Below are 24,944 nucleotides of genomic sequence, written 5' to 3' on the forward strand. Positions count from 1 at the left end.
TTGAAAACAGATTTATGTTGGGGGGTTGGAATTTGCCTACAATAAAAGCTGGTTTGGTATTTAAATTTGCCTGGAATAATTTGCACAATCTGTGATGCTTTCGAGAGGATGTGGCCTAACAGGTAGGGTGGTCGGTCTCAAGTCTGTGGAACGGGGTTTGAGTCTCGGCCATGACGCTCAACATCCTGTGATTCTGGGCAAATCACTTAATCTCACTGTGCCTAACAAAAATGAATGTGTCCTTATGTAACCAACTGGTGCTCATGTAAAGCGCTCTCATACCTTCGGATCAAGTTTGCACTATATAATACCAGTGGCGGCCGCCACTAAAAAAGGGTGGTAGGGGGTGTAGGGGAGCGCAGGGGGTGGTGGGAGAGCAGGGGGGTTGCAGGGAAGAGTGCACAGGAGGTAGCATTCCTAATCTCTAATGGAAGGGAGTTCTACAGTTTGGATATACTATAATGAAAGCCCCGCCCGCCCCAGTGCAAGGTCCTAATTCTAGGCACCACCAAAAGGCTTGCCCCCGTTGAACGGAGCTGTCTAGCTGGCTGATACCACACAAAAAGATTCTGAAGAAAAGCTGGACCTTTCTGCGTCAGAGCTTTGTAGGCCAAACAAAGAGCCTTACATTTGATTTGGTGAGAAACTGGAAGCCAATGCAACTTGCGAATCTCATTGGAGACAGATTTATACCGAGGCAGATTCAGCAATAGACGAGCCGCCGAATTTTGGACCAATTGCAACTTCTTCAGACACTGCTTTTGGGCATTGAGGTAAAGCCCATTGCAGTAATCCAATTTTGACTGAATAAGGGAAGTGACTACCATTTTCTGGGTTTGAGGTGGAATATAGGTAGTACCTTTCTGATTTTCTTTATGAGAAAGTGTGAGGCAGACAGAATGGCATTTGTTTGTTGACCAAAAGTAAGTCTGTTGTCAATCAGCACACCCACATTTTTTGCCTTAACCCTTGGACCTCATCAGCAGCAGGCTAGACTACGGCAACACACTCTACACACGCATCCCGGCCAAACACCTGCGACGCCTCCAACGCATCCAAAACGCCGCCGCCCGACTGATCCTCAACGTACCCCGCCACAGCCACATCTCACCCCACTTGAGAGACCTTCACTGGCTCCCCGTAGACAAGAGGATCACATTCAAGCTCCTCACCCACACACACAAAGCACTCCACAACACCGGACCTGCCTACCTGAACAACAGACTCAGCTTCTACACTCCCACCCAACAGCTCTGCTCCGCAGGCCTCGCCGTCGTCCCCCGCATCCATCGAAAGACATCCGGCGACAGATCCTTCTCCTACCTCGCCGCCAAGACCTGGAACACTCTCCCCACCAACCTACTGCAGACCCAAGACCTACTCACCTTCAGAAGACTCCTTAAGACCTGGCTATTCGACCAGTAGCAGCAACCCCCCTCTCAGAGCCTTGAAACCCTAGCGGGTATGTAGTGCGCTTTATAAATGTGCTGATTGATTGATTGGAGTAGGCGGCGCACCCATTCCTGCTGGCCACCACAGTTTGCTCCAGATGGGCTGTATATTACCGAATATCAACACTTCCGTCTTAGCGGAGTTCATTTTAAGGCAATGCATACTCATCCAGTTGTTGATCGCACTTATGCAATTTTGAAACTGCAAAGCAGGAGAGATCTGATTTTTATACGCTGCTACCACAATCTGGGAATCATCCGCGTATGATGCATAAAACCAAATTCCCTGATCAGAGGTGCCAGTTCGGAGACATAGACGTTGAAGAAAGAGGGACTCAACTAACTGCCCTGCGGCACTCCACATGGCAACAAGTAGGGATCCATCAAGAGACACTGTCAATCTCCTCTCATGCAGGAAGGATGATAAAAGGGCCAAGGCCATTCCATCCACTCCCAGATTTTTTAGTCGACGTAGCAGGAGAGTATGATCAACCATGCAAAACGCGGCAGTTAAATCGAGGGGCACCAAAGCAGCTATAGCGCTTACTACCCCTGACGAGGCGCTTTTTCGGCAAGTAGCACGCTACTCTGGTACCCATAAAGGATTAGTGGTGAATTAGTATAGTGAAATATGAAAGTAATTTGAGTGGTGGATATTTTAGTCAGTTATTTGGATTGAGAAGGATAATGGAGGGATAGAAGAGGGAATAGAGTTTGCATTTATATAGCACTTGATACCCCTGCTGGGGTGTTTTATCACTTTTTTGGCGAGTAGCACACTACTCCAGAACCCATAAAGGATTAGAGGTGAATTAGTATAGTGAAATATGAGAGTAATTTGAGTGATGGACATGTTAGTCTGTTATTTGGACTGCGAAGTATAGCGGAGGGACAGAAGAGAGAAAAAAGGTTTGCATTTATAAAGCACTTGCTACCATGAATGCCTTTAACAGGGCAGCATGGAGCCCCAAAATTATCCTAGCCTGGGGCACACTACCCTGGATGCTCCTACACCCACCATTTTAACTGCCCTGCCTCATGGCGTTAATTCTACAAATGTTTTCTCCTAAGTTCCTTGATGTTAAAAAAATAAGTGCATCGGAAATCTCTTTAGGCTTCATGCCCCAAAAGATGTCTGCCAATTTTTAAAGGAATCTATTCCTAATATATATTGTAATGTCGTTTTTCGGAATACTGATGCATAGGATTTTGAATAAAATGTCTAAAAAGAATCAAAGTACAAATTCTTTTGTACATTTTGACCACATTTTATTTTAGATTTGATGGTGAACGACTCTACCTTAATAAGGACCAGTTATGTTTTAAAATTGAATTAATTTGCATCCAATGTAGTACTCTTATTATTTTTGCATGTGGATGGGCTCCTTGTGAAAATACAGAATGTTGACATTTACAGTGAGGAAAACCAATGTCTGAAGTTTGTTGACCCACAGCCTTATGCTTAAGCTGATTGCTATCCTCGGCAGATGAAAAATGTGGATGACACAATAACAGATCAATAGATAAAAGAGCTGGCTGACAGCCTCTGTAAGTATATTACACATATACTTTTAGTAAAATCAAAAGGTCTGGCTGATACCAAACCTCGATGTGGCGACAAACCCTCACCTGCTTAAAAGTAACATGCTTCATCATGTAGTCAGCATCACACCATGGTTGGTTTTCGTAAACCACTGTGGGATCCACAATAACTCTTAAGAGATGCAAGTATGATGTATCATTTATGTCAAATGCATTTGTTCTACTCTAGTCTGGATGTATCAAATGTCTTGCACCTCCTCCTAATGATAGGATTATTGTATATGACTTGGGGATTAACATTAATACTGCCCTTCTACAAAATAAATGTAGGTAAGTGTTTGGGGTTCATCAAAGGTTTTCTTTTGTGAATTCCCTCCAATGAGGGCAGGTTGACCAAGTATCTGGCTCTTGCTTGAAAAACATGGACTTCTCTCTCTCCCTAGAATGCTCAAACTTACTACAATGCGGTACAAAAGGGGGTGGTGATGGACGTAGCATCTGAACTAATCAAACACTCACACCCAGTCAACAGATCTGAGTTTAATCCATCACTATTCTTTAGCCCACTCTGCCACCCCAGTTCAGACATGGCCATATGCAAATCAGTCTGACCCTGTGCCTCATGGGAACAGTCCAACCCGAACTGCCAAGCCATGCCTTCCCTGGACCGGATTCAAGCTTCCTAGAACCGGTTTCTGGCATTACAGCCATCTTCATCCAGGCTTGCTTGAATCCAGTGGCAAAGTGAGCAAGGGTCTCACGTCTGAGCATACCCTGCCAACTTATAGTGATCAAGGCGGTACAAAAGGGGGTGGTGATGGATGGAGCATCTGAACCAATCAAACACTCACACCCAGTCAACAGATCTGGGTTTAATCCATCACCGTTCTTTAGCCCACTCTGCCACCCCAGTTCAGACATGGCCATATGCAAATCAGTCTGGCCCTGTACCTCATGGGAACAGTCCAGCCCGAACTGCCAATCTATGCCTTCCCTGGAATGGATTCAAGCTTCCTAGGACCGATTTCTGGCATTACAGTCGTCTTCAGCCAGGTTTGCTTGAATCCAGTGGCAAAGTGAGCAAGGGACTCACGTCTGAGCATACCCTGCCAACTTATGGCGAACAAAGCGGTACAAAAGGGGGTGGTGATGGATGGAGCATCTGAACCAATCAAACACTAACACCCAGTCAACAGATCTGGGTTTAATCCATCACCATTCTTTAGCCCACTCTGCCATCCCAGTTCAGACATGGCCATATGCAAATCAGTCTGACCCTGTGCCTCATGGGTACAGTTCAGCCCGAACTGCCAAGCCATGCCTTCCCTGGACCGTATTCAAGCTTCCTAGGACCGTTTTCTGGCATTACAGCCATCTGCAGCCAGGCTTGCTTGAATCCAGTGGCAAAGTGAGCAAGGGACTCACGTCTGAGCATACCCTGCCAACTTATGGCGAACAAAGCGGTACAAAAGAGGGTGGTGATGGACGGAGCATCTGAACCAAACACTCACACCCAGTCAACAGTGAGTATGAAGGGCGACCCTGCTACGCCATCCCGCCCAAAGTAGGGACATAAGCAATGTGTTAAGTGTGCGGAATACTCGCGGGGGGAGAGGGCACAATGAATTCTGGAGGACGTAAAGCGTCCTGGGGAGCATTACCATCTTAGCGACGGCTAGCCGTCCCATAAGGGAGAGTGGCAGGGAGTTCCAAAAGGACACCGATTGCTGTAAGGACTTAAGAATCTGATCGACATTCCGAGCCAACAACTGCTCGTCCGTTGGGGCCACTTGAATTCCGAGATAACGGAATGCCTCCTGTTCCCAGTGCAGCCCAAGGTTCGGCAGATCTGTCAGCGGCCCCGGACCATATCCCGCCAGAGGGAAGATCAAAGACTTACCGCGATTAAGTTTCAAACTCAAAGCCTCGCCGAAGCGGTCCAGGTGTTGTAGCAGGATAGGCAGTGATTCCAGCGGGCCATCAAGTAAAAAAGGGCGTCATCCGCATACAAGGAAACCACATTGCACATGTCCTCTAGCATTATGCCCCACTGAGCCATTCCCGTTCGGACTCGAACTGCCAAAGGCTCTATTGCCAGGGCAAACAGGAGCGGTGAGAGGGGGCACCCCTGGCGTGTACCTCGTCCCAACTGCCACTCCTCCGATCGTGCCGCACCTAGTCTCACCCTGGCACGGGGGGGCTTATACAGTATGCGGACCCATCAACAAAAGTTAGGGCCCAGCCCCATCACACGGAGGACCCTCTAGCAGATACCCCCAGTCAACAGTGTTGAACGCTTTAGCGAGGTCAATCAACACCAAGACCATCTGATCCTCCCTGTCGCGAACCTCGTGTATAATGTGATTCAACCGCCGCAGGTTCATGGCAGTGTTGCGCCCCGGGATAAACCCACATTGGTCCGGGTGGACCAAATGGGCCATATGCGGCGCCAGACGAGCGGCTAAGAGTTTGGTCAAAATCTTCACGTCCGTGTTAATCATGGTGATGGGGCGATACGCCGAAGGGTCGCACCTATCTCCCCCCGGCTTTAGGATCATACAAATTTCCCCCTGGTTCATACTTGGTGGAAGAGTCTCACATTCGAACGCCTCAAGATACACTTGTAAGAGGAGGCGGGAAAGAGTATCCCCAAATTTCAGATAAAATTCAGGCAGAAAGCCATCACTCCCCGGAGATTTAGCCCTCGGCAGGCAGGCCATCGCCACGGGCACTTCACGCAGTGTCGGTGTTTCATCTAGCTCGTCCGGAACCGCCCTAGGGAGGGACTGCAGGGTCAACCCCTGTATGTAAGGGAGGTACAAGATCTCGGTGACTGCGGGATCCGCGGCATATACTGTTTGTAGGTTGGATTGGAGGACTCGGAGAATGCCCACTTCTGAGTGGACCACACCACCCGTAGGTCCCCACAGGGCCACGATCCTCTCCGGAGTGAACTCTCGCTCAAGGATCCAGGCCAACAGTCGGCCCGATTTGTCGCCTTCTCTGTGAAGACGTTGCCTATATTGGCCAAGGGTATATTTGTCTAGCCAGTCTAAGATGTCATGCACACAAGACCGGGCTGCCTGTTCTGTCTCCTGATGCAAGTCCTCAGGGTCCGACAACGTTTGCTGGCACAGGAGATTATCCTCTGCCTCCTGTAGGTCTCGAAGAAGCTGTTTCTGGAACCCATAGGTGAGGCCCATACATTCGCCCCTATCAACGCCTTCAGGGCGTCCCACCTGGTAGCAAAGGAGAGTTCTCCTCCTCCCAATTCAGATCTATATAGTTGGTAAGGGCGGTCTCTATATGGTTCCTCCCCACTTGGTCCTTTAGGAGATCTGCCGGCAGCCTTCAAGTCCGAGGGCGGGAGGACTGCCTCTCCCAACTCAAAACGCATGCTACTGGGGAATGGTCGGACAAAAACAGGCCTGATGTGTAATCTCCAGGGAAATAGTAGCGTCTAAGTTCGCAGCCAAAACTCTGTCCAATCAACTATATGTGTTATGAGTGGTGGAAAAACATGTGTACAGTTTCTGTGTCGGATTGCTCAGGCGCCACACATCACTAGCCCCTAAGTTTCCCATAACCTCCCGAAGCTGCGCTGTCATACGCAGCATTGTGCCCGTGCGGGGTGGAAACCTATCCAGTACAGGATCCAGGACACAATTAAAGTCTCTGAGCCAAAGCAGGGGAGCCTCCAGGTCAGGGATTAGGACCTCCTGCAGGTTCAGGAAGAACCCAGGGTCATCTATGTTGGGTGCGTACGAATTCAATATGGTAAGATCTCTTCCATCCAGCTTCGCCCGCAGGAGCAGGTACCTGCTGTGTATATCCGCCTTGACGTACTGGATGGCAAATGGGACCCCGGGTGCCACCCATATCAGGACCCCCCTAGCGTATGTAGAAAAGGAGGAGTGAAACATCTGGCCCGCCACTTTTTTCCCAACTTTTGGGCACCATCATCATCAAGGTGGGTCTCCTGCAGGCATGCAATGGAAACTCCGTGCTTTCGAAGGAAGGACAGGACCCTATGCCTCTTGGTGCATGTGCCAAGCTCCTTCACATTCCAACTTAAGAACTTATATCCCATGGCTACATCTCTACTCCCGGTGACCCCCCAACCCCGTGCCCGAAATGTGATACACATGATGCCTGCAACATTTTCCCCCAACATTCCCTCCCAGAACCCCAACCACCTCCCTCCCACGAGCAATATTCTTGCAACAACCAAACATGCTAATATGCCCTTCCCCTGCTGGTGCCAGGATGTACACAGCTTTCCCATGTGCCCAAATGGGCTAAACCACCCCAACAGGGCAAGAAAAGAGACCCCTCCCCCCATCCAGCTCCCAGCACTCCCAGCTAACTCGACAATCATAGGTGACTCTGACTCTTAGAGGTATAACATGTGCGTCTGCCAGGACATCCAACGCGCCCGAAGTCCCACCCCCCTACTAGATCAAACATATCCAAAGAAATCCTCCCACTGTCCCAAGCAGGATAGGTCCCAGGGGATTCAGCTAACATTCACAATATAGGGTAAACCAGAGTGAGAGCAAAGACGTCCCTCAGGACCGGGTCTCAGATGTAGCCAGTAGATCCCCCTCTGTCTCAGGGATCGTTTCGACGGTAGGCGGGAGAGCGTCCACAGCAGGTGGCAAGATGTCCGGAACCAGTACTTCATTTTGAGGGGGATCTGCCCGGGCCGCTGGAAGGTCCCCGGGCTCCAAAGACTCCAAGCAGAGGGCTCCATCGTCTCCCACCGTGACTCGCCACCTCTCCTCGTTTTCAGCGTCGTCAGGCGAGCGCCCGCGTCTGGGTCTACGGTTCCTTGCAGGACGTGTCCCCCATGTACTCCTGGTTCCACCCATTCCCCCGGCGGGAGGGCATCCCCTCTGATCTCCAGCCACTCCCATACCTCCTCAGGGCCATCAAAGAAATGTGCCTTTCCCTGGGATATGACCTTAAGTTTTGTGGGGTAGAGGAGCATATACTGCAGGTGCAGGTCTCGGAGCTTCTGCTTGACCGCCAAAAAGGATTTTCGTTGTTCCTGAACTTGGCGAGTGTAATCCGGGTACACAGACACCTTGGAGTTTTCAAAAGTGAGGTCAGCCGTTTCCCTGGCCACTCTCAGGATACAGTCCCTGTCCCGATAGTTTGGGATTTTGGCGATGAGGGTCCGCGGCGGAGCGCCGGGCCTCGGTGGCGGGCCCAACGCTCTATGGGCGCGCTTGATCACAAATACATCGGACAGTCCCGTAGGGCGAAGTGTGGTGCGGATCCAGTGTTCCAGGAAGCGCTCAGCGTTCCCCATCTCCGCGCGTTCCGGAATTCCAAGGACCCTAATGTTTCTGCGGTGTGCCCTCCCTTCGGCATCCTCCGCTCTACGCTCCAACTCCCCCGTCGAGGCAGAGAACCGCGAGACTGTCTGTTTGAGGGACGCCACCTGCTCCTGCAGCTGGACTATATTCCCCTCCGCAGCGGTCCCTTTATCCATTACCTTACGTAGATCTGCTCTCAGGAGGTTCACATCTATGGATATCGTCTCGATCTGTCTTTCCAAGGCGGTGTGGGACCCCTGTATCGCCTTCAGTAGCTCTGCCCGGGAGTGCTCGCCAGGGTCGCCGGAATTCAGTACATTCGTACTTAGCGAAGACAATAAGTAGCAGATCATTGCAACAGTACACTGTTACGTGGTAGACTGCAGATATTACCTCTGTAGGAGTTCCACAGGCTCCATATTCGGGACCATTTTTTAGGGCAACCCCGGGCTGTGTAAACAGTCTTTTCTCTATGCATGCACCAGTCTAGGTCTGTTTTCCAGGTCTCTACTTTAGGCGATTGCGCTTCTCCCCACAATTGTGCAGTATTCCTCTTTGCTAATATTAATCCCAATGTAACCCACTGTGTGTTGTAACTATTCAGATCTATAGGTTCCCATATATTCAAGAGGCATCTACGTGCTTCTGGGCGGAGGACGAACGTGAGCACGTCACTTAGTATGTTGTGTATTTTTCGCCTTTAGGATTGTATGTATTCGCATTCCCATATTATGTGAATGAATGTGCCTTCTTGGTCGCATCTTCGCCTGTAACCTCCTCCCTCAGCCCTACCCATATGTACCAGACGAGGCCCCGTAATATACAGTCTATGGGAAATTTTGAGTTGAACTACCCTGAGTCTAGCTGAGATTGCCACCACTCTTGGGGGAGATACTGCCTCCTGCCACTCTTCATCGCCTACATTGATGCCATCCCTTACCCATATCTCTTGTAGTGGCTGGAGGGGGGTCTGCCATATTGTTGATCAATTTCTTATATGTGAACGATATGGCTTTCTCGGGCAGGTGGCCTTCTAGTAATCTATCCTTCAATGGAGAGGATTCCGGGGGTGGAGAAGCCTTTAGGGAGGTGTGATTGTAATTCGTGGTGGATCTGTGTGGATCACAAGCGCTCTGAGTCAGTTAACTCATGCAGCTTCTGTAAAGAGGCAAATGTCTTCACTTCGCCCTTCTCCCACATATCCTTAATTTCTGAGATCCCAATGAGTTCCCACCTAACGAATCCCTTCGACTTCCATAGATTACCCAGCTTTTCGGAGTCCCTTAAGGGGGTTGCCAACATGAGTTTCTGTCCCCATTTTTGGTGGCGGTATGCCATATGTGGACCGAGGGTTTAGTTGGGCTGGTCAATGGGTATTGGTTGGGTTATGAATAGAGTGCCCTGTTGTAATTCCCTCCCGGTAGGAGCCACCTGTCCATGGTATATCCCGGATCATCAAGGCGACCATAGGTGCCATGATTGATGGCCGCAAGATGCGCCGCCCAGTAGTATTTTTTGATAGCTAATCCCCCCATCATACCAATTCAGTGTGAGCTTGTTCAATGCTATGCGAGGCTTCCCGTTCCACAGCAAGTCCCTCTGGAGGTCGTCAATTTCTCTAAAGTACGTCGCTGGGACAGGTTCTAGTAAATTCTGCAATCCATACAAAAGACGGGGTAACGACATAATTTTAAAGAGAGACGCTTTGCCCAGTAGCTAAAGAGGAAGCGTTTTCCAACTTGCTATATCAAGTTTAAGCCTCTGTAGCGGCGGGAGAAGATTGTGATTGAAATGGAGTGTTTGATCCAAGGAGACAAAGATTCCTAGATATTTGAATCCCACTGTGCTAATTTGGATTGGGCAGTCCTGTGGTGGAGAGAGTGGGTCCCCTTTGAGGACGTACAGGAGGGACTTACTGCAGTTGATGGAGAATCCAGAGTATCTGCCAAATATTGCCTGGATGTCCAGGACCGCCACCAGGGACTTCTTTGGGGAGGCCATGTACTATAGAATGTCATCTATGTATAATGAAACACGGTCTTCCCACTCAGGAGACCATTGCAGACCTTGTATTACTGGGTCCTTCCGAATCCATGCATCCAGTGGTTCCAAGGCAAGGGCAAACAGAAGAGGGGAGAGAGGACACCCCTGACGGGTCCCCCGACTCAGCTTAAATGTGTCTGACATTTTATTGTTGACCACGATCTGCGCTAAGGGTTCTGAATACAAGAGGCGCACCCACCCGGTGAAGCCCGGACCAAACCCCATTTTCACAAGCACTGCCAAGAGGAAGGGCCATTTGAAGGAATCAAATCCCATGGTTGCATCATACGACACAATTATAGCTGCTTCTTGGATCGTAGCTACTCTCCCCAGAACTCCATGTACTCTGTGCAAGTTCAGTGCTGTATTGCGGTGTGGCATGAAACCTGACTGATCAGGATGTACAAGACCCCCAATTATTTTGACTAGACGATTGGCGAGGAGCTTGGCTAGAATTTTGGGCTCTGCATTGAGTAGGGAAATTGGTCTGTACGAGCCGCAGTCAGTCTTGGGTTTACCCTCCTTATGGATGGTGACTAGTGTAGCCACCCTTCGGTCCATCAGAAGTATCCCCAGATCCTTGCTTTCTTCAAACATGGCCTTCAAGTATGGGGCTAATTTGTCAGGCCTGAGTTTGTATAACTCAATGGGTATACCATTGGGACCAAGGGCCTTTCCTGAGTGTAGTGATCTAATGACCTGCGCTATTTCGTCTGCTGTCAAATCACTTTCTAAGAAGTGACGGTCTTCTTCAGACAAGGTGGGGAGCGCTATGTCGTGCAGTAACTCGTGGGAGTCATCCTCAGTGTATGGTGCACCGGTCGTGTTTACAGTACTGAAGTGGCTGGCAAACTGATTTACAATATCTTGTAGGCCCACTCCTTCTTGTTGAGGCAAGCAATTAGCTGCCCCGCTTTGTCTCCCAGGTCGTTTATTCTGCCCCGTTTTTTCCTCCCTAGACTTTTGGCCCTACCAGCTGCTAGAACTTTGTAGTCGTCTTGTTTGAGGCGTAGCAAGTGTAGTGTCTCTGGTGTAACCACCTCGGTTTCTAATTACCCTTCTAGCTGGTAGATCTCTGCCTCTGCTTCCATACACTCTTTCTGTCTATCTTTCTTGTGGGACACCCCCGCGCCGCACGGCCACCAGCTGCTGCGTGTGCCCCTTTGCCTGCCCTCTGCCTCGCTGCCGGCTGCCGGCTGACTCCGCTGTCGGTTGTTTTGGCCTTTTTTTGACCGTAATTTGTGCCTGTTTTTATTTTCTCTTTTTCTGTGCCCGTGTTAGCGTCTCATTTTGTATTGTATTTTTATTGCTATTCTTTTGCCGTGTCAGCGCTTTCCTTCCTGTTTGCCCGCCTACCTCGCCGCCCTCCGTCTTCCCTCCCCGCTCCCCGCTTCCCGCCACCACCGCAGACCCCGCCCCTTTTTTCCTTCTGTTCCCTCCCCGCTCCCGCCTCCCAGCTGCTCCGCCCACCCGCGCACTTGGCCTTATATGGCGACCGTGCGACGCAGGTGAGTGTGACCCACTTGTGGGACACCCCCGCGCCGCACGGCCACCAGCTGCTGCGTGTGCCCCTTTGCCTGCCCTCTGCCTCGCTGCCGGCTGCCGGCTGACTCCGCTGTCGGTTGTTTTGGCCTTTTTTTGACCGTAATTTGTGCCTGTTTTTATTTTCTCTTTTTCTGTGCCCGTGTTAGCGTCTCATTTTGTATTGTATTTTTATTGCTATTCTTTTGCTGTGTCAGCGCTTTCCTTCCTGTTTGCCCGCCTACCTCGCCGCCCTCCGTCTTCCCTCCCCGCTCCCCGCTTCCCGCCACCACCGCAGACCCCGCCCCTTTTTTCCTTCTGTTCCCTCCCCGCTCCCGCCTCCCAGCTGCTCCGCCCACCCGCGCACTTCGCCTTATATGGCGACCGTGCGAACGAGCAGCGGACACGCGCAGCGGGCGCGCCGATTGTGCGCCGAAGGCGCGCCAAAGGTAAGCCCGTCTGCGCCCGTCCGCGACCGGACCGCGCCCAGCGCCAGGACCCCTGGCCCCCGAAGACCCCGACCGACCCGCCTGACGTACTCCGCCGCCACCCTCATCGCACTCAACACCGGCCGACTCCCAGAATGCCACCAAGCCACACCTCGACGCACCCACGGACCCTTCAGCTGCCACGCCTGCAAGTTCACCTGCATCCGGACCTGCCTCACACCAGCACCCGCCAAATCGAACACCAGCAGCACCCACCTCAAGTGCATCCTGCTCAACACCCGCTCCGTCCACAGACACGCCATCGAACTCTGGAACCTCCTAGACGCCACAGCCCCTGACGTTGCCTTCCTCACGGAGACCTGGATGAACGCCTCTTCAGCTCCCGACATCGCCATCGCTATCCCAGAGGGCTACAAGATCGTCCGGAGGGACCGCAACGCCAACCAGATGGGAGGAGGCATCGCCATCATCCACAGGAACACCATCCGTCTCACGACTAGCACCGACAACACCCTGACCAGCGCCGAACACCTGCATTTCCAGATCCACACCAACCCGAACACCACCCTCAGAGGCACCCTGATCTACCGACCCCCTGGACCACGCACACAATTCAGCGAGGACATCGCCGACTTCGTCAGCCCGCATGCCCTCCCCTCCGCTGACTACATCCTCCTGGGAGACCTCAACTTCCATCTGGAGAACAACAACGACCGCAACACCAGCACCCTGCTCGACAACCTCGCCAATCTTGGACTCAAGCAGCTGGTGTCCACCCCCACCCACCTCGCCGGACACACACTCGACGCAGTCTTCTCTTCCAGCACAGACATCGACTTCAGCCACGCCACAGAGCTTCAATGGACGGACCACAGCTGCGTCCACTTCACCTTCAAGAGAACGACGACCCACCACCACCAGCAACAGGCCGCCCGCAGAAGCTGGAACAAGATCACAGCAGACCAGCTCGCCACCTCCCTGAGCCAGCACCCTCCTGCCAGCTCAGCGAACCCCAGCCAGGCCGCCGACAACCTCACGAAGTGGATCAGCATCTGCGCGGACGAGCTCGCCCCACTGAGGACCCCGCCCAGCAGACCCGGCAGCAAGAGAGCCCCGTGGTTCACCGACGAACTCAAGAGCTCCAAGAAGAACTGCCGAGCCCTCGAGAAAGCCTGGAGAAGGGAACCTACACCGGACAACAGGACCTCCTTCAAGCTCGCCACCCGGAAGCACCACCAGCTGATCCGCGCCGCCAAGAAAACAGCATTCAAGGACCGGTTGGACAACAACGCACACAACTGCAAGGAACTCTTCAACATCGTTAAAGAGCTTTCCAACCCCAGCGCAGGAAACAACGACATCACCCCATCGCAAGACCTCTGCAACTCCCTCGCTTCATACTTCCACAACAAGATCGCGGACATACACAACAGCTTCAACAACCAACCAACGCACACCATGACCAAACAACCACCTCCCACCACCACCCTCCACGCCTGGACCCCGATCAGCACCGATGACACCATCCGCACGATGAACTCCATCCACTCCGGATCACCGACCGACCCCTGCCCTCACCACGTCTTCAACAAGGCCGACGCTGTCATCGCACCCCACCTGCGAGACATCATCAACACATCCTTCGACACCGCCACCTTCCCTGAGAGCTGGAAACACGCCGAACTCAGTGCTCTACTCAAGAAACCAACAGCGGACCCCACCGAACTCAAGAACTACCGCCCCATCTCGCTCCTCCCGTTTCCAGCCAAAGTCATCGAGAAGACCATCAACAAGCAGATGGCCGCCTTCCTCGAGACGAACGGATCCCTCGACCCCTCACAGTCCGGCTTCCGAGCCAATCACAGCACCGAGACCGCCCTCATCGCCGCCACCGATGATATCTGAGCCCTGATGGACAATGGAGAAACAGCGGCCCTCATCCTCCTAGACCTCTCCGCGGCATTCGACACGGTCTGCCACCGCACCCTAGTACAGCGCCTCAGCAACATCGGAATCCAGGACAAGGCGCTGGAATGGATCATCTCCTTCCTCGACGGAAGAACACAGAGAGTCCGCCTACCACCGTACAAATCAGAGGCCTCCGAAGTCATCTGCGTCGTCCCTCAAGGATCATCTCTGAGCCCCACCCTCTTCAACGTCTACATGAGCCCCCTCGCGGCCATCGTACGCAAACACAACCTCAGCATAATCTCCTACGCCGACAACACCCAGCTGATCCTCTCCCTGACCAACGACCCCGCCTCCGCCAGAGCCAACCTGCACGAAGGGATGAAAGAGGTAGCCGAGTGGATGACGACCAGCCGCCTGAAACTGAACTCGGACAAGACGGAGGTCCTCATCCTGGGCTCCTCACCCTCCGCCTGGGACGACTCCTGGTGGCCTCCTGCCCTGGGCACCGCAACCAAACCGACAGACCATGCACGCAACCTGGGCTTCATCCTGGACTCCTCCCTCTCCATGACCAGGCAAGTCAACAACGTCTCCTCGGCGTGCTTCAACATCCTACGCATGCTACGGAAGATCTTCTGGTGGATCCCCACCGAGACCAGGAAGACCGTCACCCAGGCCCTCGTCACCAGCCGACTGGACTACGGCAACGCCCTCTACGCCGGTACCACCGCCAAGCTCCAGAAGAGACTCCAGCGGATCCAGAACGCCTCAGCCAGACTCATCCTCGACATCCCACGAACCAGCCAAATCACCAGACATCTGAGAGACCTTCACTGGCTCCCCGTCAACAAAAGAATCACCGTCCGCCTCCTCACCCACGCACACAAAGCCCTACACGACCAAGGCCCGAGCTACCTCAACAGCCGGATCAACTTCTACGCTCCCAAACGCCACCTCCGATCAGCCAACCACGCCCTCGCCGCCGTCCCCCGCATCCGAAGAGCGACTACAGGAGGAAGGTCCTTCTCCTACCTGGCCGCCAAGACCTGGAACTCCCTCCCTCCCGACCTGCGCCTGACCCAAGACCACCTCTCCTTCAGGAAGAAGCTGAAGACCTGGCTGTTCGAGCAGTAGCGCCCCCCCCCCCCCCCCCCCCCCAGCGCCTTGAGACCCTACGGGTATGTAGCGCGCTCTATAAGTGTCACTGATTGATTGATTGATTCTTCATCCCAACTATTAGTGACAGGGCTTGTCTTCGTATTACTGATTTAAATGCCTCCCACAGGGTCTGGGAGGAGTCTACTGTCCCCTCGTTTTCTTGGAAGTAATTACCTATGTCTTTGAGTAGGTCTTTACGGATTACAGGGTCTCGGAGATACCACGGGTTAATGGGGGTCATTTTACCCACCCTTGCCTGGCTGAGGACTATCTGCACCCACACCGGGGAATGATCGGAGATTCCCCTAGCTAAATGTTTGATTTCGTGGATGTTAGCGACTTGTGAAGCGGGGTCTAGAATGTAGTCTATGTGGGAAAGGAGTGGAAAGTGTGCTGGATTCTTTCTGGATTGTATGTTCTCCACCCATCAGCTAGCCCCAGAGCCTCCAGGAAGTCAGGCAGCCATCGATTAGCCGGTCCGATCTCACATGGAGGATGGCGGTCTAACGTGCCAGAAGCCACTCAGTTGAAATCGCCCCCAATCACTAGAAGACCTTCTGATAATAAGAGTAAAATAGTTATACAGTCTGTGAACAGGTTTTTAAGTGTTCAGAAATCTGGCGCTCAACTTATCACGGTAAGTTTTAAGGTATCGTAGTATAAAGTTAGGTGCTTCTTGGCAGAGGAAAACCTTAACCTCTGTAAGAGGAGAGGATCAGGGTCCTCTCTCTAATGCAATTGGACAAGAATCCAGAGCACACTTAGTGTATCCAATCAAATTTCAATCTTCAAATGGCCAAACCAATGGGATAGATCAAACCAGACATGAGTTTTCAAATGTTTTATTGCTCAACAGTGTTCTTCTTCTCAGAATCATGTGCCTATCATTCAAGCCTACACGTGTTTCATCACAGCATGTGGCTGTGAATCTTCAGGGCTGATCTAAATGATCGAGGCGTGTTATCGGGTGACCGGTGATAATTCCGTCCCGGTCCTAATCGGGTAGTTTCAGTAAACACGAGAGCGGTACCGATGATTTTCGGTTTCCGTTTCGTCAGAATGGGGGTAGCGTGTGGGGTTTACACAGCGTCAGTATTTAGGGGCCGTTTGTTGCCCGTGGGTTGAGCTTGGTGCAGCTCCAGTTTCCAAGTGCGTGATGAAACACGTGTAGCCTTGAATAATAGGCACAGTGATTCTGAGAAGAAGAACACTGTTGAGCAATAAAACTTTTGAAAACTCATGTCTGGTTTGATCTATCCCATTGGTTTGGCCATTTGAAGATTGAAATTTGATTGGATACACTAAGTGTGCTCTGGATTCTTGTCCAAGAGTAAAATAGTGCCCAGGTCTTTAAATGTGGTGCTCTGAAAGCCAGGTGGTATGTACACTGACATGAGTGTTATGGTGTGTCCTTCCCATAGACCAGTGACTCCTATATACCTGCCCTGATCATCTGTCCATGTGGAACTTATGGCGAGGGGAAAGGAGTTTCGCATCATAATGCCAACTCCTCATGAGCGGGTAGTGAAACCCGCATGTGCCATCAATTTGTAGCCCCACCGGTGCAGCGCCTTACAGGAGTTTCCCACCAGGTGCGCTCCTGAAGCATGATAAAGTCAGGAGCCTGCCGTTTAATATACTGCAGGAGGACACTGCGCTTGACCTTATCTCTAAGCCCGTTGACATTCCAGCTCAGTATTTTAGCACTTTTGTCCCACTGTGTACTCATTGAATTTAGAATAAGTCTTCATTTCCTCTGTATCAGTGCCAACGTGTCTTGTCGGTGCTACAACCATAACATTAAACAAATGTGAACCCCCAACCCAACAGCCTCCTCCCTGCTTCCCTGCACTCTGGGCGTCCAACTGCCATTTAGAACAGAGTGCCTGTCGCCCAACTAGTGAACTAAAAGAATAAATATAGTAGGCGCGACATTCCGTCTCTCTGTCCTCCCCTGTCACTGTTACATAGTTCCCAAGAATAGTCATATCCCACTGTATGAGTTTTAGTCACTGAGAGAGCACCCCCATCAGATCAAGTCTATTATAGGTCCCAGGTTCCTGCGCCTATCACAGTTGAGGACCCAGCTCGGCCGAAGGAGGACCTACCTTGTTCTCAGGGCCCTACTCAAGCTTTAAGCTGGGTGTCCGGCTTGTCGGTGAGGCCATTATGATTATATTTGTGTTCTTTCCGGCTCTCAAGCCATTCGGAAGCTGTTTCCGGTTGTTCAAAGAACCAGGCCGGTCCCTCTGCCTCCACATGTATTCATGCCAGGAACAGTATCGCATATTTAAAACCTCTCTCTCTGAGTTTCTTCTTAACCATCAGAAAGGATCTCCTCTGCTTCTGCACCGCCTGTAAAGTCTCGAAAAAAGGTGATTTTGGTGTTGTTGTAGCGGAGTGGGGTTGCTGTTCTGACATTCTGGAGTATCACATCTCTGTCTCTGAAATTAAGCGCTCTCGCTAGTATTGGGCATGGGAAGCCCCCCGCTTCGGACGACCTACAGGGACTCTGTGCACTCTCTCTATGACAATTTGCTCAGGCCTTTTGGTTGCAGGTGGTTCAGGATAAGATCCTCCACAAAGAGATCCGGTGATTGCCCCTCCTCTCTCTCCGGCACCCCCAGTATGTTGTTCCTTCAGAGGCGCCCCTCATAATCGTCCAGCTTGTGTTTAGCAAACGTGCAGAAGGTTTGCAGGTCATGGATGTCACCTTGGAGTTGCGTGACGTCATCCACCAGGCTTGCTGTAGTGATATCCACTTGTTTAACCTTTTCATTGATTTTAGTGCGGTCTGCTGAAATGAGGTTCACTTCAATCGAGATTGAGTCCATCTTATGCTCCAACAAGGTCTTGACCCCAGTTATCGCCTCTGTTACGTCTTTCAATGTGAGCATCTGGCTCTCCACCCCTGGTTCACCTACAGATTTGTCCCTGGAGTGCAAGTCCTGCAGTGTTTCTTTAGGGAGAGTGTAGCGGTCTAATTTGTTAGTCTGGACAGCTTTCGGGCCCTTCATGCCAGTCGTTTTGGTCTTCTCCATATTTGCTTCGCAGTAGGTAAAAATGTGACGGTCTAATCTCTCCGCCTCCTCAACCCCACTGGTGCGCGGTATGGTGTTGAGTCGAGTCTCTACTCGCAGATGCCACAAGCATGCAGGGTTGTGGGGTAGAGGTGCAGGGAGAAGGAAGGGCACAAGTTGCTGCCCCTTAATCGTGCACTCTCTGGGTTACTGGGTTACTGGATATTCTCAGGAGTTGAGCGCGGTCCCCCACAATCTGTTCAGGTGGGGCTATCCCACACTCGTAGTGTGCACCGCTGTTCGTCACTCCAGTCTGCACAGCAGATTAATATGGCTATTCACAGTGGGACACATGTGGTATTACGATCTCACACCTCCAATGGTTCCATGTCTGTGCCATTCAGTGGAACTCCAGTCTCCCTCGTTCTTCTACCAGGGGCTCACAACAGCTTCCAGCTCAGTCCCACGCCACAGGGCGCTGTCACACTGGGAGGGAGTTCGCCACTAATTCCTCCGCAGCTTTAACGTGGAGGGAAGGGAAGAAGGCAAGAAAAGGGGGGGCCTCCCCCAACTCACCATGGACCCTTGGCTGCCTCCTCACTGCATCTCCAAGTTCGCCCTACAGGATTGTGCACCGCCGTGGTAATTTACGGGCACTCTCACTGCCCGATCCTCAGTCCGGCATTGGTAGGTCCACACCTGCAGCACTTTCCTCTGCCACTCTGCCTGCCTTCGTGGTGTGGTGTGCTGTGGGTCCGCTGGGTGTTACAGGTCTCGATTATGCCATTGCCAAGTGTGCAGGCCAAGACCCTGGGCCTGTAGTAGATTTCGGCTGCTCCACTCAGCTACTTCAGCGGCTTCAGCCGTCACATCAGGTCCCGGCTCGGGCATTGGTACAGACCTCAGATCAACTTGTCCTGTAACTCTGGCTTTGGGCATCGGACATGGGAGTTCCTGGACCGATATCCACACACTCTCTGATCACCTTTTCTCTTCTCGGGTGTCGGATTTATGGGGCGGATATATGTGGGGGAGACTGTGTAGACGGAGCAACTTGATTAAGCGGCCATCTTGCTACGCTGCATAGCCACGCCCGACAATTACCTTGTTATAGCAGTTAGTGAGTACATTTCCACAGGATTCCTCAGGCCCACCTCAGTTGACTTTAATGGTGTTTGTTAGGTCTTACAAGGTCTTATTGGTTGGCAGGACACAATGTATGACTCATCCGCCATTCCCATAAACGCCTCAACTCTGGGATGTCCCTCAATTCTCAGCCTTACACTCAGTTTTTGAAATTCATGGTTAAGCTTATTTAGTCAATGATGCTAAACGTTTTCTGATTATTTAGATTACATAAAGGTTCTACTGGGTACAGGATCAAATAGTGGCTCAGTGGAACTAGTCACTGTCTGCCTAAACACGATTGACAAGTGGAGATACAAAAATCGCCTTAAATATAATCCCTATGAGACAACTGTCATCATCTTTGTGCCAGACCCTCCTTTGGATTTTTGTCTTTTAGCCTAACTTCCTATGATGCCTCTTACTACCAGCCTCCTCTGCAAAGAATGTGAACGTTTTTTGTGACTCCAAACTTAACATTTATACCTGAGATAGGAGAAGCATCTACTGCATGCTGGCCATGCGCGAGGACCCTGAGTACTGTACTATGCTGTTCCTCAGATTGTCGGAAGCAACTGCAGTCACATCGCTCATGTTCATCAGACTGGACAGTGCTAATTGACTATATTGAGCATCCCTCATTATGCTGTTTATTGATTGCAATGTGTTCAATTTTCACATCATGTCTACTCCTTTGTATCCCAGATGGAGAACTATTCACCCTAATTTTGACATCACTGGCTTTGCAGCCAGGGAGTAAAATAAAGGTGCTACACATTATGCACTATGAATATTTGAGTTTTCTGCGAGTTTGGATGTTTTTTATGCATGTATCTCTCTCTCTCTCTCTCTCTCTCTCTCTCTGTTCCTTCTTAACGTTCACCCCATTACAAATGCCTTTCTCTTTCTTTGTCTGTTTGCAGGAAGAAGCAGCTTGCAGAATTACAGTTCTACTTATGGCTCTGTTCATGCCTCGGACATGTCCTTACCAACCAATGTGACAGTAAAGCAGATTCTGCCATTTCAGAGTAAGTAGAAAAGGTGGCCAATTCCATCTCAGTTCCAATCCTTCATCCATGACAGCTACCGCCTCCATCTCAGCACACCCCATGTCATTACTCTTCTCCTGCATCTCAGCTTTTACTCCATCTCTGTACTCTCCATCTCATTTCACTCCACTAATCTCAGCTCCCTCCTCTCCGTTCTCTCTTGAGCTCCTTCTTACATCAGGATTCATGTTAGATAACAAGTAAGGTTGTTTTCAGAGACAATCATTATTTCCATGAATATGGGAAACTTCCTTTAGGACGAACTCGGAATCACGCTGTGCTTTCACAACACTGGCAATAGAACGAACGCATCATAAGCACACTGTTGTATTTACCTAAAATGTAATGTTGGTACATTCCGTTCCCCCCCCCTGTTCTGTCCCGGTTGGGCTGACCCTCTGTGCTGTCAACATTCCAAGACGCACTCCTGTTCAGTACCTGACTGGCAGGGCTATGGATGTCGTTCAGATTTCAATACTACAATAAAGTATTTAACTTACTGTGGCGACAACTGTTGGGAGGAGGCCAACGGCGACATTCCCTCCTTGTGTTGCCCTGGACCATTGAAGTACCGGAGTTGAAAGGAGTAAAGGAAATAAAAGAAGAATTCAGCGCTGAGTGAGTAACCGGAACTTTTGCGAGTGAAGAGTGGAGCAAAAGAGTTGTCTAAGAACTGAATGAGGAGAAAAAAAAAGAATAAAGAACACTTTAGGGAGTGACCCTGAATGTGGTGTAGGGTGAAGAAGAAGAGAGCACGGTGTGAGGAGAACCGGCAGGTGTAACCTCCTGTGTGAACCAGGTGGGAGGAAATAGTGAAGTGCGGTGAGGTTCTCGCACCGTAAATGAAAAGCACATTTTCAAGTGACTGAAATCGTATGGCAGTAAGAGCGGATATCGGAGGAAATTGGAAAACATTCATGGAAGTGGAATGAAATAAATGGAACAGGCACCGGAAAAGAAATAATTATTTGGCAGTGTGCTGGAGCTACCAGAGGAGAGAGCCGAGAGGATGCGCTGAGGAAAATAAATAAATAAAATAGTAATTTGGTATGAAAGGTATGATATCGGTAGATGAACAGAAGGGGAAGCCTGGAGCAGGATGGAGGGCTGTGAGGAAATGGAAACGTATAGATGGGGATGAAATGGTAGCTCATCTCCTAGCCCGTCCTCATATTAACAAGATGGAACAGAACCCAGAAATCATCTGCAAAGCCTTAACAGACAAATTAAATAGTGTAGTGGATCTCGTGGCTCCAGCTCGAAGGATGAAGCTGGTAGATAGAGGAGCGGGGGCCCCATGGTATAATGAATCCCTTAGGGTAAAAAAGAGGATGCTATGAAAATCTGAGAGAGCATGGCGGAAGGGATACAGCCTTAACGCACGGAGTCTCTACACACAAGAGCTCGCTTCCTATAAACATGCTATCTTGACAAGGAAAGCTGAGTTCTATGAGGACAGGATTTCTAGAGCTCCGGACCCACAGAAAGAAATCTTCAAGGTCCTTACGGAACTCAGGAAAAATAAGGAGCAGAGTCCTGAGTTTAGGCAAGAAGACTGCCAAAAATTCCAGGACTACTTCTCCACTAAGATCAAAGATCTCTTATCGGAAATAGCTACTACCCCAATTTTGGACTGTCCTTTACAGATTGTCCCGATCATTCGCCCAGTAGATGATCCCTTAGTCACCTTGCCCTTGATTACAAAGGACAGATTGGCAAATCTTGTAGGGCGGGTTAAATCAGGCTCTCGGGCCGACCCGTGTCCCCCGGAGATCTTTAAACTAGCCATGCCAGGCATCGAGGACGATGTTCTGTCTCTCCTCAATAATTCCCTACAAATAGGACTGGTCCCATCATCCTTTAAGGAGGCACGGTTGATCCCCTTGTTGAAAAAAATGGGGGCAGACGTAAAGAACTTAAAGAACTTTAGGCCGATCTCTCAGCTTCCATTTCTGGCCAAAGTTCTGGAGCAGCACGTCCTTATGTATCTCTCTGATCACCTGGAGAAAAATGTCCTACTTGAGAAAAATCAAGCTGGGTTCCGTGCGCATCATAGCACGGAGCTAGTGATGCTATCCATCCTGGATGAGTTAAGGAATAGAGCTTACAAGAAACTTCCTGGAGCCCTGGAGCTATTAGACCTCTCCGCGGCCTTTGACACCGTTTGTCATAGTCAATTGCGGCATACAGGGCACAGCACTTGTCTGGCTCACTTCTTTTCTCCAAGGGAGAACTCAGAGAGTTCAACTGGCGGACCTATCCTCAACCACAGTACCTATCACCTGTGGTGTACCACAAGGCTCTGCCCTTTCCCCTCTTTTATTTAATGTTTATTTACAACCCCTGATTTCGGCCCTTAACCAGATGGACTGCCAAATTTACAACTATGCAGACGACACCCAAATTGTCATCCAAATGGAGGATTGTTCGGATGCACACGCAAGAATGCAGAACATCCTGAGATACACTGCCAATTGGATGTCTCTAAATTCGTTGAAAATCAATTCAGATAAGACAGAGGTGTTGCCAATTACCATCATGGGCAACCCCTGGAATGATCTGTTCTGGCCATCAGAACTAGGAGCGCCTCCAAAACCGGCAGCTGTAGTGAAAAGCCTGGGCATCTCCTTGGACGGGAGTCTGACAATGCAAAGGCAAGTCTCTGGAGTGGTGGGCACGTGTGTGGGCCTACTTCGACAGCTTAGGAAAATGTCCTCACTCTTGTCCTTTGCCACCCTAAGACGCGCTGTTTCTGCCATGATCCTAGCCAGAATGGATTATGGTAACTCACTTTATGCTGGGCTCCCTCAAAAACATCTGAACCGGCTGCAAATTATTATGAATGATGCCGCTAGATTGATTTTCAAGAAACCCCGGAGAACGCATGCTTCTCCCTTATTGCTTGAACTCCACTGGCTACCGGTCAAACAAAGGGTTTTGTTCAAAGGGCTCTGCATCACGCATAAAGCTCTGTATGGAAAGGCGCTAAATTACATCAAAGCCCGTCTGGCCCCATACAAGCCTGGTAGACGGTTGCGCTCTTCAGATGCTACTTTGTTAACTCAACCGCGTTTCAAACTATCCACCCTGGGTGGTCGTGCTTTCTCCAACATCTTTCCAGCTGTTTGGAATAACTTACCTACCGATCTGCGCAAAGAATCCAACTTGCTGCCTTTTCGGAAAAAATTGAAAACAGTGCTTTTTCAGCAAGCATGGGGTGTGCTGTAATTTTTGATGATTGGCTGTAGAACTTGGTTGTTACATACCTGGAAAAGCGCTTAGAGACCCCGGGTTGATTACGCGCTATATAAATCAAATAAATAAATAAATAAATAAATAAAATTGACAGCAGCAGTGCCCCTGAATGGACGGAGTGAGGTGAGGCAGCTGTGGAAGTTGAGCGGTGAACGAAGGAAAGAGGCAGCTCGTCGAATAGGGGGCAGAGAGGCCAGCTGTGAGGAAGTTTAGTCAGCAGATAGTGACAGACGGTGACGGAAGGGGAAGACATACCTGACAGGTGACAGCGCGGAAAGAGCAAGTCGACGATCGTTCAGGAGACCCATGGCGTGGCTGTAGACTGGTTGTGGAGGAAGAAACTTCGAGGTGCGATTCGGAGAAGAACACTTCTTGAGCGTGAGGAGCAGCGACGGAGCAGCTCTGAGGGAAGGAGTGAATCACACATTGAGGAAGTAGTTTTTCAAGCAGCAGCAGCATCGACGAAGGGAAGCTGACTTTGGACAGTAACGGCAGATTCTACAGAATGCAGCTAGTAAGGCGGTGCAAGTTCGAGGAAGAAGTGAAACATAGCCAGTTAAAAAAAAATAAAAAGTGAAGGAAGGCAAAGGATAGTGTAGGAGTAACTTTGTGAAATTTTTGTGTACTAGCACCTTTATTGGGAAAGAACAAAGGAAGTTAGCGAAATAGTAGGTAAACTAGTGCAGAGTGACTTAGCATATTTAAAGATATAGGTATTAAGTGGTACACCTGTGCATTAGCAGTACGTTCTGGAAGAGAGAGTTCCATCTCTGTAAGTCATCATAAGCATAGCGGCAGTTAGCATGAGCCAACCGCCACCCTTCCTAACTGAGGAGGTGGATCCAGTGCTGCCATGGAAGGATTGGAGTAGGGGTTTTGAATCCTATGTGGTTGCAATAGGCGCAAGTGGGGTTTCAGCTATAAGAAGGAAGAATATACTCCTAATAAATCTAAGAACTGAGGGAAGGAACGTTTTTGACAGCCTACCGTATTTGAAAAAGGGGAAGGAGAAGGAGTAGACGTGGATATCTATGAACAAAGTTTAAAGAAACTAGAATTGCAATATGCTGACAAGATAAATGTAGTGTTAGAAAGACAC

General features: G+C 50.4%; 1 protein-coding gene across 1 annotated transcript in view; it reads left to right on the forward strand.

Moving 5' to 3' along the window:
* The window catches only part of LOC147747723 (protein FAM163A-like), a 317,877-nt gene that overhangs the window by 190,231 nt on the left and 102,702 nt on the right, over window positions 1-24,944 (forward strand). Inside the window, exon 2 of the mRNA XM_086955311.1 lies at window positions 20,465-20,569. The gene's annotated coding sequence lies outside the window, so the exon portion shown is untranslated. The remainder of the gene's footprint in view (window positions 1-20,464; window positions 20,570-24,944) is intronic.

Source organism: Lissotriton vulgaris, chromosome 1_1, assembly GCF_964263255.1.
Source record: "Lissotriton vulgaris chromosome 1_1, aLisVul1.2, whole genome shotgun sequence".
NCBI classification, from domain to species: domain Eukaryota; kingdom Metazoa; phylum Chordata; class Amphibia; order Caudata; family Salamandridae; genus Lissotriton; species Lissotriton vulgaris.